The 15,889-nt window shown below is 35.8% G+C and overlaps 1 protein-coding gene across 2 annotated transcripts in view; it reads left to right on the top strand.

Annotated features, from left to right (window-relative positions):
- Nucleotides 1-15,889, top strand: part of LUZP2 (leucine zipper protein 2) — a 772,382-nt gene that overhangs the window by 710,352 nt on the left and 46,141 nt on the right. The gene's annotated exons all lie outside the window — the stretch shown is intronic.

The following is a 15,889-nucleotide window of genomic DNA, read 5'->3' as shown; positions in this document are numbered from 1 at the left end:
GAAAAGACAAGGGAAAAAACAATTGTAAATATAGGTTGGACAGCTAGGCGGCACAGTGGATGAAACACAGGTCCTGGATTCAGGAAGAATTGAATTTAAATTCGGCCTCAAACACTTGACACTTACTAGCTGTGTGACCCTGGGCAAGTCACTTAGCCTTCATTGCCCCACACCAAAAGCAAATAAACAAATCCATTTCACTTGTATGCAATTGCAACTGCCTTTTGTCTTTTATGATGATCTTTATCCCAAGCTTCATTGGATAAGTTGTCTCTACCTCTTTTTAAAAATTCTTCCTTTTCCTTTTTTTTTTTTTACTTTTGCTCTCTCTTGGTTCTATTTCTAGATGTCTTACCATTACTTTTCAATCTTCTTTGCTAGATCTTTACTCAGTCCAGGCCTGTATCTGCAAGTGTTCCGCAAGGCATTGTCCTGGGTCTTTTTTCTATATACTCTGACAAGCACTTATATCGGTTCCTATCAATTCAATTATCTTCTCTATAGGTATGATTCTCAAATTTATCTATCTATCTATGACCTCTTCTGAGCTCGTCTCACATCTCCAACTGCTTATTGAATATCCTAAAATTGAGTTCCCTTTTACAACTTAATCTCAGCATTTCTAAAAGTCAGCTCCTTATATGTCCCTTCAACCTTGCTTTCCTAACTTCCTTACTGCTGTTGAGAGTTCCAACATAATCCCAATCACCTAGACTCACAAGTTGGGTGTGATCTTTGACTCCTCATTTTCTTTTTTTTTTTAAACTTTTTTTTTGGTTTTGAGGTTATTTTGGCAATGAGGGTTAAGTGACTTGCCCAAGGTCACACAGCTAGTAAGTGTTAAGTGTCTGAGGCCAGATTTGAACTCAGGTCCTCCTGAATCCAGGGCCAGTGCTTTATCCACTGCTCCACCTAGCTGCCCCCTTGACTCCTCATTTTGAACCATATAAATCCATTTATTGCTTAAATACTCTCATTTCTACTTTTCAAGATTTCATTCCTTTCCAACTCCACCTTGATAATTCCCTGATTTCCTTTAAGTCTCAGGAAAATTCCTCTATTCTTAAGCAGCCTGTTCCACTCCTTTTTAGTGTTATTACCTTCCCTATGAGATTATTTCTAACTATTTCATAAGCAACTTTTTAAATACCACTTGTATGTATGTAACTGTTTACAAGCTCCATATTGGTGTGTAAATTCCTCAAAGGAAAGACTGGTTTTTCCTTTCTTTGTATCCCAAGTTCTTAGCACAGTATAATTATGCTTAATAAATATTAGATGGTTAATAAATGCTTGCTTGTTTGACTTTCTTTTTTCTTCTCACTATTTGTATATTATTATATTTCTCCTTTCCCCCCATCATCCTTTGTGCTGATAATGATACTAATTCTTTTTTGCATGCCTCTTGGGGACCTTGTAAGGTTGAGAGAGAGGATACCATTCTTCTTCTTTGGGTAGTTTTGATTTCCCTTTAGTGTGCCAATAAATGGCTTAATATCATCCTGCCACTTCCTTTCTCAGACTTCATCTCTCCTCTTCTTTTCTTTTCTACAACCAATGTTGTTCTACTGAATTTGCTTTATAGTAGGAGAAGAGGACTTATAAAATCTTGCATTATGAAATCAGCATCTTAATTACTTCATTGTCCATATTAAGAAAAAGAGTACCCTACAGACATTACATAGTTCTGTTCACAGCATGTTGGGATAAAAGAGCTACCGACTGTGATCAGACTAAATTTTGAACCTCAATCCAGTTTATGATCCTTAAAACTCTTTTTTAACAAAGAACATTCTTGACCAGATGACATAAAATGGAGATTTGAGCCAAGCCTAATTTTTTTTGATGTTGATGATTTGTTGTATCACTTTGAAGATTATTATGAGGAATCCCACAGAAATGCCATTCCATTTTAACCTAGAGAGAATAATTCCAAATTAAAGATCTGTGGACTATCAAAAAATAATCCAAACAACCTTGGCCCTTGGCTTTCCTTACATGATACACATTTATGCTGTAATAATATAGGTGGAAGGAGTAGAATAAGTCCAATATATTATAATATATCAGTGTTCTACTGATATAAACATCATGTGATCTATTCATTCTCCTGAGATTAATTTTAAAAGAAGAAAAAATTAAGTTGTAAACAACAATCTCCAAATTACGGTTTAGTACAGAGTACTAGAAGAGACAATGCTCAACTGAAATGGATTTCATTTATGCACAATGGGGGAAAAGTGATAGACTTGACAAAGGATCTCAATTAGAATTTTGGATTTGCCACTTACTGTTTGTGGGATATAGATACCTTCTTTTAACTCATTACACCTTAACTTCCCCACCCACAAAATGGAAAGAATTCAATAGCTGACCTTTAAGATTCTAGAAGTACTAAATTCATGAATCATATTTGGCTATGTCCCCTCAATATGTCTCTCATTTATTCTTTTATCCTCATTGGCCAATATATTTCTCTTGTCATATAAGTAGGCACTAATAGGCTTACTGGAATATATCCATGAAGACTAACCTCTGCAAATATAGGAACATGAATAAAGTTTCTTTGAGGACCTCATTTCACTCTAGCTCTTTTCAGAACAGAGTCTGAACTATCTTCTCACTGACTTGGACAAGCAATCTCTTCCCAATTTCATTATACTCATGTTTTGTTTTTTTGTTTTATTTTTGTAGTTGTTTTGATCTTTTCTTCATTTCTACCTGTTAAATATGGCTTCTTATCATAAAATAACTTCAACAGATGAAGAAGGGAATTCAAGTCAAGTAACCAGGCATTTATTAAGTGCTTGATAAGTTTCAGACTTTGTGCTAAGAAGAAAAGATACAAAGCAAGCAAAACTAGCCCTTGCTTTCAAGTAAATAACATTCAAATGAGATGAGGGGGATGACATTCAGTTATAGAGAAAAGCATAAAATATTTGCTTGGGACACCAAGTGTCTGGAAGGGCTTAGTACAAGGTAAGGCTGGAAAGTCTGAATCATAGCAGTGGATATAATTCTGGCCTCAGAGTAAGAAGGACCTAAGTTCTAGTCTTGCTTCCTCTCTATCCCTGTGGAAATCATTTAAATTCTGTTTACCACAACCATATCCATAGGCTTTATCTACTTACTAATAGATGGCCTACAATGTAAGGATATAAGATGATCTAACATACTTGCTGATGGTGTTCCTTATCCAGCGATTACCCTTCAAGTGAAATCACAGGTTCTTTGCATATTAAGAAAAGATTAGAAATAATATGGTTGCTTTAAATGTTTACAAATAATATGAGGCTTGTCATATCCCATAAATATCAATGTCAAAAGCAGATAGGCACCACAGTGGTTAGAGTGCTAGACCTAAAATCAGAAAGACTCATCTTCCTGAGTTCAAATCTGGTCTCAGACACTTACCACCTGTGTGATTTGGGGCAAGTCACTTAACCCTCTTTGCCTCAGCTCCTCCTCTGTAAAATGAGCTGGAGAATGAAATGGTCAACCATTCTAGCATCTCTGACAAGAAAACCCCAAAAGGAGTCATGAAGAGTAAGATACAGGGAACCACTTAATAACATCAATGATAGCAATATCAGTGCCAAGTTAGGCTTGGAAACATTGGGCAGCAAAGATGATGTCACTAAGTACCCTCAGTAAGAAAAGACTTTATAGTGATCTCCAAGTGAAAGAATGATATGATAGGAATGGCTCACAACAGCAACTAGTTTTATCACTATTGTTAAAAAATGGAAAAAGTATGCTCATGAATTTGGCAGAGGGAGGCATTGCCAAAGGTCCATCCATAGAACAAGTAAGAGCTATGTGGTACTAAATAGAACATAGATATAACTAACACAGTGGGTGAGGATAAAGGAGCTCTCTTTAAAAGAACTGTTGTCAACATAGAAAAATCAAGAATATATTTTTAAAAACTCAGGAAATAAGGGCAATGACTTGAAGTTAATACCAATATGCCCACATGCTTGGAAAAAGAGATTTTTTGGCTATTTGCAAATTTTGGTGTCCAGTAATTCTGTGTGCAAGCCAGGTATATTCCCATGGATGCCTTTGCCATGACAAGAGTAATTAAATTGGCTTAAGTTATTTCATTTAATTCAGACAGCTGGAACATTAAACTTGGATTTTCCATTCAGACTGGAAAGACTTTACTTACTTTCACTGCTGAAATATATATGGCAAAGACTTGAAAAAAATTGAGAAAATGCTCAATTGTACAGCTTGAAAAGGATTGTGGGGGGAAAATCAAGAACTTTGGAATGAACTTCCATTGTGTTTCCAAATCACTAGAGGAAACATTCCTTTTCTGCTGACATACCACTCCCCAGAGTACCCAGCAGTATGTGGATTTATTCAAGTAAACATTCACTCTTCAACTGCTATTTCATTCTCTTGGATATGCATAGAATTTAATCTGTGTTTTTTTAAAAAAGAATCATTACCCTTTTTGAATGGGCCTATTGTGAATAATTCATTTATCACTTCAGGAAACAAGTTGCCCCTCAATCATCAAAATAATAAGCTTTGAAACCTAAAGAAGTTTAGCTTTTCATGGTTCAGTACTCTCATTGATGAAGTGATGTACAATTCCTTCTCATTGTTCAAATTAATTTATGATTGGACTGTTTCATGGAAATAAAACATATAATAAAAAATAAAAGCTATACAAAGAACATTAAAATGAAAACTTCCTCTCAATTAATTGCTGTTGTATCTTCTCATCATACTCTATTCTGTCTTCGTGTATTTCCATGTGACAACTTCTGTCCCTGGAATGAATTCATCTCTCTTCTTAACCCTTTGCTGCTTATCACAATCCTCTTTTAATATCCAGTCCAGGTATCCCTTCCCCCATTATAATTTTCTTGGTTTTCCCAACAAGACTTAATCTCTTTCTTTGAATCATTTATGAGATTACAGATTTATATTTGAAAGAAAGCTAAAAGTTCATCTAGTCCTATACTTTTATTTTACAGGTGAGGAAGTTGAAGTTCTAAAAAGCAAGAGGATTTGTCTGAGCTCATGCATTATCAGGAAGGGTGAAGAGAGTTACTGTGAGTCCTGTAACTCCAGTCATTATGCTTTTTATCAGAAAATCATGAAAGTCATTCCACAACAAATAATTGTTAAAATGACATGGGTATAGAGAAAATAACTAATCGTATGAAAATATCTAAACCATGAATAGCATGAAAAATGTGTAGGTTTCATCTCACATCAAATTGTCAAAAATGCTAAAAGATGAAAATAATATTTTGGGAGTCTGGGGAGGAGAGGCACAATAGTGCCTTATTGTAAAGCTATTACTTTATTCCAAAATTTCAGGAAAACAAATTGGAATAACCTAAGAACAGTTGCCTCAATTATTTAGACCTTTTTTATTACAGTGAATGCCCTGTAGGGCATTTACCCTAAAAAAATTTTTAAAAAAAGTAAATCCAAAATAGAGCCAGATATCCAGAGAATTCCTTTTGGTGATATCCAAAAACTGTTAATAAAGTATGTGTTCTTTAACTGATGAATAGCCAAATTAATTTCTGTATGGATTGAATAGAAAATTTTTGCACTGTAATATTAGTGAACTATCAATACTTTTTATTTATGTGCATGTGTATGTGTGTTTTTTGCTGAGGCAATTGGAGTTAAGTGACTTACCCAGGGTCAAACAGCTAGTAAGTGTCAAGGGTCTGAGGCTGGATTTGAACTCAGGTCCTCCTGAATCCAGGGCCAGTACTCTACTGTGTTACCTAGCTGTCCCCTAAATGGACTTTTTTTTCCTTTGCTTGGCAATGAGGGCTAAATGACTTGCCCAGTGTCACAAAGCTAGTAAGTGTCAAGTGTCTGAGGCTGGATTTGACTCAGGTCCTTCTGGATTCAGAGCAGGTGCTTTATCCACTGTGCCGCCTAGCTGCCCTATTAATACTTTTTAAAAGAACATGGGAAATAAATTGAACCTTAACTTATGAATTGGAGAGAAAACAATGATAATATACAATTCTGAAAAGAATATTAATGAAAAGAATATTAAAATGCAACTGAATTTAGAATATATGCTATGAACAACATTGGTAACAAAGGAGAGATGATGAAACAAACAGACCTCCCTTTTATTTCTGAAGGTGATGCAATGAAAAGGGTAATAGATTACATAATAAATTAATGGACATGTTTTTTCTTTACATTGTTTTTACTTAACTAATTGTTTTTGTTTTGTTTTGTGGATTTTTTTTGAAAGAAAAGAATCTACCTAAACCAGGGGATGAGAATAAAAGGGGGAATGACATATCAACGATTTGTTACTATGGGACTTCTGGAGGTTGAACAAAGATGGAAAAGTGAAGAAAACACAAAGATGAGATCTCCCAACATTTCCCTCTGAGCAACATTAAAAGAACTTGCAATTAAAATTCCTGAGTAGCAGAGACAACAAAAGGAAAGCAACAATAAAAGGGCATTCTTCTACCCCAATGAAAACTTAGGAGATCAGAAAGATATATCTAGGACAGGAGTAGAGAATGCCTTAGAAACCATGTGTATGAAACAACAGTGGTCGAATTAGGTGGTTGTGGCAAAAAACAGAAGCAGTTTTACAGGGTTTCCAACCAGATATATTATGGAGATGTGGCAATTGGTCAGAAAAAGGTTAGAGGGAATCCTCACGCTAGTACTGGATGCTGCTTGGGGCAGTTAGGTGGTGCAGTGGATAGAGCACCAGCCCTGGATTCAGGAGGACCTGAGTTCAAATATGATCTCAGAAACCTGACACTTACTAGCTGTGTGACCTTGGGCAAGTCACTTAACTCTAATTGCCTCACAAAAAAAAAAAATTAGATGCTGCTTGGCAACTTCACTGTCAATAATCAATTTTGCATCATAGTTCAAGGGAGGAAAAGATCACTTTTGGTCAAAAGGGAGCAGGAACCTTGAGGAACAGTATCACTTCTGGTTCCAGAGAAGCAGGATCTTGAGGGAAAAGTATTGTTTCTGGTTCTGCAGACTAGGAGGAGCATTGTAATCTCCAGGGATCAAGGGCCCTTCTAGGGTTAGGACAAGATTACAGACTAATTGAGCAGTGAACAGATCCCCAGGTCATGTCATGTTGGAAAGTACTGAAAACTTGCAAATCCACAGAACTAGGTCTGAAAACAGCAGTGTAAACAATCCTGAAGCTTGAGATTGTGCCCCCTCATGCCTCCCACGACCGATGCAGAAACCAACTTTAACATAAAGTATAAAAATCAAAAATAGTGTGAAAAAATGAGTAAACAAACAAACAAAAAGAATTTAACCATAAAAAGTTACTGTGCTGCTAGGGAAGATCAACAGGCATAAAATACTTAAGAAAACCTTGAAAACGGGACTGCTCAAATGGAAACAGATGTCCAAAATTTCACAGGGAAATAACACCTTAAAAAACGGAATTGGCTAAATAGATGTATAAAACATCACTGAAGAAAATAATTCCTTAAAACCTAGAATTGGACAAGGTAAAGCTAATGACTTTATTAGACATCAAGAAACAAAACAAAGTACACAGAATAGGAAAAAGAAAAAGAAAATATGGAATGTCTCGCTGAAAAATAAAACTCAACCTAAAAATAGATTGGAAAGGTTTTTTTTAACTTAATATTTTATTTTCCCATATTGCATATAAAATAAAATTTACCATTCATTTAAAATATTTTTGAGTTCCAAATTCTCTTTCGCTTTGTCCCCTCCCCTCTCATTGAGAAGTTAAGCAAACTGACTCAGGTTATATATGTGCAGGCATATATAACATATCTCCACGTTAGAAATGTTATGAAAGAAAACAGACCAAGAAATTAAAGAAAAAAGAATGATTTAATCTTCATTGCAGTGGATAGAGCACCAGCCCTGGAGTCAGGAGGACCTGAGTTCAAATGTGACCTCAGACAATTAAGACTTATTAGCTGTGTGACCCTGGGCAAATCACTTAACCCCAATTGCCTCACCAAAAAAAAAAAAAAAAAAAAAAAAAAAGAATTTATCAGTTATTTCTCTAGAGATGGATATCATTTTTCATCATAGTTCCTTCAGAATTGTCCTAGATCATTGCATTGCTGAATAAAGCTAAGGCACTCATGTTGATCATCATGCAATATTATTGTTACTATATATAATGTTATTCTTGTTCTTTGATTTTTACTTTGCATCAAATCACATATGTCTTTCCAGGTTTTTCTGAGAACTTCCTTCTCATTTTTTCTTATAGCACAATAGTATTCTATCACAATCATGTATAACAAATTGTTCCGCTTTTCCTCAATTGATGGATATCCCCTTGATTTCCTTTTGTTTGGCACCACAGAAAGAGCTGCTATAAATATATTTTTTGTACATATAAGTACTTTCCCTTTCTTTGTTTTCTTGTGATACAGAATAAGTAGTAAGATTCCTTGGTCAAAGGGTATGCATGTTTTCATAGCCCTTTGGGCATAGTACCAAGTTGCTCTAAAGAATTGTTGAATCAGTATTCCATTTCACCAACAGTGCATGTCTCAATTTTCCCACCTTTCAACATTTGCCATTTTCCCTTTTCTGTCATATTAGACAATCCGATACATATGAGGTGTTACCTCAGAGTTAGTTTAATTTGCCTTTATCTAACCAGTAGTAATTTATAGCATTTTATATGACATTTACAGCATTTTATATGATTCTATATATACAGCTTTGATTATTTCATCTGAAAAATGGCTGTTCATATCCTTTGACTATCAATTGAGAAAAGGCTCTTATTTCTGTAAATTTGATTCAGTTCTTTATATTTGAGAAATTATGTATTTAACAAGGAAGCTTTCTATAAAATTTTCACAGTTATGAATATTAACCCCATATTTGCCTCTATCATATTTTACCCCATTCTTTATCTCCTTTCATCCTGTCCATTTTCAAATTTGTTTTGCTTCTGACTTTTGCCTCCCACAATCTGCCCTCCACCCCCGTCTTCTCTTATCCTCTTCCCCTCCCATTTTCCTTTCTATACCCAATGTAGTCTTTATATTAGTCCTTCTTTGAGTCAATTGTGATGAGAGTAATATTCTTGCACTACTCTTTAGCTCTCCTCTTTTCCCCTCCACTGTAAAAGCTCTCTCATGCCTCTTTTATGTCAGATAATTTATTCCATTCTACCTCTCCCTCTCCCCTTCTTGCAGTGAATGCCTGTTATCCCTTAATATTATTTTAGATAATTATAATTTCACATCCATTTCATTATTTTGATTTTGATTTATTGTTTCTTGTTTTCTTTTTTGTTTGTTTTTGTGAGGCAATGAGGCTTAAGTGACTTGCCCAGGGTTACAAAACTAGTAAATATCAAGTGTCTGAGGCCAGATTTGAACTCAGGTCCTCCTGAATCCAGGGCCACTGCTTTATCCACTGTGCCACCTAGCTGCTCCCTTTATTTCTTATGTCATTAGCTTCCACTTTTCCAATTCTACTTTTAAGGAATTGTTCATTTTTTTAATATAAATAGTATTTTATTTTTAAATTACATATAAAGATAGTTTTCAACACTCCTTTTTATAAGATTTTGAGTTCCAATTTTTTTCTTCCTCCTTCTATTTCCAACCCCTCACTAAAACAGCAAGTGATCTGATATATGTTATACATGTACAATCATGTTAAACATATTTCCACATTAGTCATGTTGTGAAAGAAGAAATAGAACAAGGAGAAAAAAAAAAGAAAGTGGAAATAGGTTGCTTCAATCTCTATTCATCCCTTATCAGTTCTTTCTATGGATGTCCATAGCGTTTTCCATCATGACGCTTTTGGAATTGTCTTGGGTCATTGTATTGCTAAGAAGAGCAAAATCTATCATGGTTGATCATTGCATATTATTGTTGTTACCATGTACAATGTTTTCCTGGTTCTGTTCACTTCACTCAGCATCAATTTATATGTCTTTCAAGGTTTTCCTCAAATCCTCCTTCTCCTCATTTCTTAGAGCACAATAGTTTTCCATTATATTCATATAATATAACTTGTTTAGCCATTCCCCAATTTATGGGTATTCATTCATTTTCCAATTCTTTGCTACCACAGAAAGAACTGCTGTAAATATTGTGTACATGTTTATCCTCTTCTTTATATGTTCTCTTTTGGATACAGAACTAGTAGTGATATTGCTGGATTAAAGGGTATGCACAGTTTGATTGTCCTTTGGCCACAGTTCTAAAGTGTTCTTCAGTCTGCTTGAAGCAGTTCAAAACTCCACCAACAATGCATTAGTGTTCCAATTTTCTCACATCTTCTTTGACATTTATTATTTTCCTTTCCTGTCATCTTAGCCAATTTGTTAGTTCAGAGGTGTTACCTCAGTTATTTTAATTTGTTTTTTTCTAGTTAATAGTGATTGAGAGCATTTTTTTTATAATGGCTTTAATTTCTTTATCTGAAAACTACCTGTTCATATCTTTTGACCATATATCAATTGTGGAATTGTTTCATCAAGGAAACACCCAGTGTTTCTTGTGTTTCTAAAAGAAATAAAGGGGGGGGGAATGTGATAAAATAATGGGACTTGGCAGACACCCAGGAGCCCCCCACCTGACGTTTTATTTGGAATTGATTGAATTGAGTGAGACTGAGAGACTAAGTACCTACTTGTGATGAAGAAATTGGTGCCACACCTGGCCAGCCCTGAGTAGGGTGTTGTTCTCAGAAGTTGAACCTAGTTAAAGTTGATTAAATTGAGATAACACGTGACCAACCCTCAGGAGAGTGTGTTCTCAAAGGTTATGGCCTATGACATCAACAGGAGACTGCTCTGGACCAATCAACTTGAAGAAACTACCCTTTCAGGGAGGAGGACAGGAAGTAGGAAGTGGGGGCCTGGCAGACTGGAGCTTGCTCTTTTGGTTCAAGACATCAGTTTGGTGGCAGGACTTCACATGGGCAGTTAGGAAAGCTAGGATTTCCATGATATAATGAATCTGTTCTGAATCTTTCTCTCTCTTCACTATCTTATAATATATCTTTTTATAAACCCTTAAAAGCCTAAACTCTTGCTGAATTTATCAGTGATTTTAGACAGTTTCCCCCAAAACTGGGGGGGGCAGATTAGAACTCACATTTAGATTTTTAAACAACAATGAATGACTTGTATTCTTATGAGTTTGATTTGGTTCTCTTTATATTTGAAAAATGAGGTATTGACCAAAAGCATTGGCTGTCAAAATTATTTCCCATCTTTCTGCTTTCCTTCAAATCTTGGTTACATTGGTTTTTTTGTGCAAAATTATTTTTTTAATTTTGTGTAATCAAGGGGGAAATTAGGTGGCATATTGCATAAAGTGCCAGCCCAGGATTCAAGAGGGCATGAGTTGAATTTCGGACTCAGACACTTGACACTTACTAGATGTGTGACCCTGGGAAGGTCATTTGACCCTCATTGCCCCACAAAAAAGGGGTGTAATCAAAAGTATCCATTTTGCATCACAAATGCTCTCTCTCTCTTGTTTCTTTCCCTTTTCCATAGATCTAACATTTAAATTATATCATACTCTCCTAACTTCCATATCGTATTTATTACCTTTTATGTCTAAATTATGTAGCCATTTTGACCATGTCTTGGTGTATGGTGTCAGATGTTTGTGTATACCTAGTTTCTTTTTCTTTTTTTGTTTTGTTTTGTTGGGGGGGGGTTAGGTGACTTGCCCAGGGTCACACAGCTAGTAAGTGCCAAGTGTCTGAGGCCAGATTTGAATTGAGGTCCACTTGAATCCAGGGCCAGTGTTTTATTCACTGTGCCAACTAGCTGCCCCATACCTAGTTTCTGCCATACTATTTTCTAGTTTTCCCAGGAATTTTTGTCAAACAGTAAGATCTTATCCCAGAAGCTAGAGTGTTTGGGCATACCAAACAGTAGATTACTATAATCATTACTACTGTGTCTTGTGTACCTAATATTTCCCACTGATCCATAACTCTATTTCTTTGCCAGTACCATATAATTTTAATGATTGCCATTTTATAATATAGTTTTAGATCTGGTACAGCTAGACCAACTTCCTTTGCATTTTTATTTTTTAGTAATTGCCTTGATACTCTTGACTTTTTATTCTTATAATTTAATTTTGTTATTTTTTCCCTAGCTCGATTAAAAATGGTAGTTTGATGGGTATGGTACTGAATAAGAAACTAATTTAGGTAGAATTGTCATTTTCATTATATTAGCTCAGCCTACCTATGAGAAATTGATATTTTTCCAGTTTCGATCTGACTTTATTTGTGTGAAAAGTATTTTATGACTGTGTTCATACAGTCCCTGGATTTATCTTGGTAGGTAGACTTCTGAATATTTTATGTTTTCTACAGTTATTTTAAATAGAATTTATTTTTCTATCTCTTGCTGCTAGGCTAAGGAATTTTTTCTTCATTGAGCTTTTGTACCTCTTTTCCCATTTAGCCAGTTGTACTTTGTAAGGCATTATTTTCTTCATTGGACTTTTCTACTTCTTTTATTATTTGTCCTATTCTTTTATTAATGTGTTATTTTGTTTAGTATTTTCATCCTTCCTTTACCAAGCTGCTGACTTTTATTTTCATGATTATCTTGCCCCAATTTCCCCCCAATTTTTCCTTTACCTTTTTTGATTAAAAAAAAAATCATTTTCCAACTCTTCCATGGCTGAGGATAATTCTTATTTTTCTTAGAGGCTTTGGATATGCAAATTTTGGCTTTGTTTTCCTTTTTTCTGCTATTTACTTATTTTTTTCTAGCCTGTATCTCGCCTTTCAATCCATGCTAAAGTAGGTCTCAGCTTCTGGAATGGAAGGGGTATTGCCTCAACCTTCAGAATGATGATGATGACGACGATACAGCAGCAGCTATTTTCCTAGATAATTCTGGGGACCTGTATGTTTTCAGTGCTTCCCATCTACAGAATCGTGTTATCCTTGCCTGTATTCTGGTCTGTGAGGGACCACAAGCAGGGTCCCAGATCTCATGTAGCTACAAGCTCTTGTGTGCTATTGCCCCTTCTTGCCCTGAGACAGAGACTAAGGACTCAGACCCAGATCCAGTGTGAGCAATGCAACAGTGCCCTGCCCCACTAGTGCCACTGAAGGGACCCTTGGGATCTTTTGACCAGTTATCTGCCCTCCCCTACCATCTGTGGGCTAAGGTATGGAAACCACCACTGCTACCACTGATTCAGTTGCCTCCAAAGCCTATTGCTTGTTTGCTAGGGCATGGCCTCTGCTGTACTGGGCTCCACTCCCACTCTGGAGTAACATACCTTTCTTGTTAACATTCTAAGTTGTCTTGGGATAGAAAATTGTTTCATCTTGTCCTTTTGTGGGTTCTTCCACTCCAGAACCTGTTTTTTGAAGCATTATTGAAGTTTTTTGGAGAGGTTTTGGATAGAGCTCAAGGGAGCCCCTTCCTTTTCTCTGCTTTCTTGGCTTTTTCCCTGAGGAAAATAATGCAAAAATTAGTGGACTATCAGAAAGCCATAATCCAAGAAAGAGCCTAAATATCACGTGTCAAAAATCATCTATGAAAATTGTCCTGATATCACTTAGCCAGATGGTAAAATAGAAATTGAAAGAATTCACCTGTTACCACTTGAAAGAGAACCCCAAATGAAAACTTTCAGGAATATTATAGCCAAATTCTAGAACCTTCCCCCCCCCCCTCCCCCAGGTCAAAGAGAAAATACCTCAAGGAGTAAGAAAGAAATAATTCTAATACCATGGTGCCACAATGAGGCTCACACAAGATTTAGCAGTTTCCATGTTAAAGGAGTGAAGGGCTTGGGATATGATATTCTAGAAGATAAAAAAGCTGGGATACAACATAGAATAATGTACCCAGCAAAACCGAATACAATGCTTCCAGGGAAAAATGGATATTTAGGGAAATAGAAGATTTTCAAGCATTGTTGGTGAAAACCCCAGAGCTGAATAGAAAATTTGACTTTCAAATACAAGATTCAAGAGAAGCATAGAAAGGCAAACAGGAAAAAGAAACTACAAGGGACTAAAAGAGGTTTCACTCTGTCACTTGATATATGGGAAGACAATACAGCTTCTCAGAACTTTATCATTATTAGGACAGTTAGAAAGATCTTACATAGAAAGAGGGTGTGGGGATGAGTTGATTACATTGAAATGATGTAAAAAAAATGAATAGGCAAGAAAAAAGAGATGTCCTGAGAGAGAACTGAGAAAAAAGGAAGAGGATGAGGGAAATTATCTAATATAAAAAAAAAGTGCACAAGGAAGAGCTTTTACAATGCAGGGGAAAATTGTAAGGGCAGGGTTGGGCAATACTTGAAGTTCATTCACATCTGAGTTGATTCAAATTGGTAATAGAAATCTTTCTTATCCAGTTCGGAAGGAGGAGGGGGAAGAGATAGGATAAAGTGTAATGGGTGATAAAATGGAGGGCAAATAAAAGAAAGCAGTGGTCAGAAGTAAAGCAGACTTCAGAGGAATGGAAAGACAGAGAGACAGAGAGAGATACAGAGACAGAGAGACAGAGACACAAGAGAGAGACAGAGTGAGACAGAGAGAATGAATTATAAACAGAATAAAATAGGGTGGAGTTAAATGCACAGTTGATGGCAGCTAAGTGGCATAGTTGAGTTTTGGGCCTGATAACAAGATGACTCATCTTCTTTGGTTCAAATATCTCCTCACAACCTAACTGGTTGTGTGACCCTAAGCAAGTCACTTAGCTCTTTTTGCCTTAGTTCCACTTGTGTGTGTGTGTGTGTGTGTGTGTGTGGCAGTTGGGGTTAAGTGACTTGCCCAGGGTCACACAGCTAGTAAGTGTTAAGTGTCTGAGGCCAGATTTGAACTCAGGTCCTCCTGAATCCAGGACCAGTGCTCTATCCACTCTGCCACGTAGCTGCCCCGCCTTAGTTCCACTTCTGTAAAAATATGAGCTGGAGAAGTAAATGGCAAACCACTTATATCTTTGCCAAGATGTAAAGGTGGTACATCCTTTCTGCCCTAATTATGCCATTTGCAAGACAGCACACCCTCTGAAAGAATATTGAGATACCAAAGAAAAAGGGGTCTATCCTAGCTTCTTTATTAATAAGTTTAGGTTTATTAAGGTTAATTGGGAGAATTTACTCACAGGAAGTTGTCATCCCGTGTGTCAGTAGGGCAAAGGCAATTTTACAATGTGTTAGGGGTGATAGCAGAATAGAATCAATAACAAAATGTAATCAGAATTGTTTGTTTTTTCTTAATTTTCCCCTTTTGTCAATGGTAGACCTGTCACATTTTTCATGACTGTTCAATGTAAGGACAATATGATTGATTAATCATAGTACAAGCTGTAACAATAAATATCTAAAGCCAGGGACTAAAGTAGAGGAGAATGACACCAAAATAATTGAGAGAACCCAGTATACAGATACAGTGAAACAAAAAAGCCAGAGTAATATAATAATAAGCATTAACATTAGTTAGCACTAAGTCTCCTTGCATTTTAGTAACCAACTCCAATTCCCATTTAATCTGCAAATTTTATCTTGCATCTTAGGTATTCCATGGATTCATTTGTTCTCTGGAAATTTCTTTTCTTGAATATTTTGGGATGGATCTCATTCTTTAGTAATCTTGCTTCTCTGGTTCCAAGTAATTTGTAGAAACTCCTTAGATGTTTCTTCTAAAATATTTTATAAAGTATTCCAATGCAAGTTAGTACTGCCTCCCAAATTTTACTTCTCCAATAACTAGTTCATGTGGTGGAAACTACCTCAAACTTTAAGGTAATAAAATTATTAACAATAAAGCTATAAAAATAACAGCAAATTAGGAGTTCACTTGAAACTTCAGAGAATTTAGGTTTTTGCTTGTCCCCTTATAATAATTTATATCTGATCTTGTT

This window comes from Dromiciops gliroides, chromosome 6 (assembly GCF_019393635.1).
Source record: "Dromiciops gliroides isolate mDroGli1 chromosome 6, mDroGli1.pri, whole genome shotgun sequence".
In the NCBI taxonomy this organism is placed as follows: domain Eukaryota; kingdom Metazoa; phylum Chordata; class Mammalia; order Microbiotheria; family Microbiotheriidae; genus Dromiciops; species Dromiciops gliroides.
This window is presented reverse-complemented; position numbering and strand designations above follow the sequence as displayed.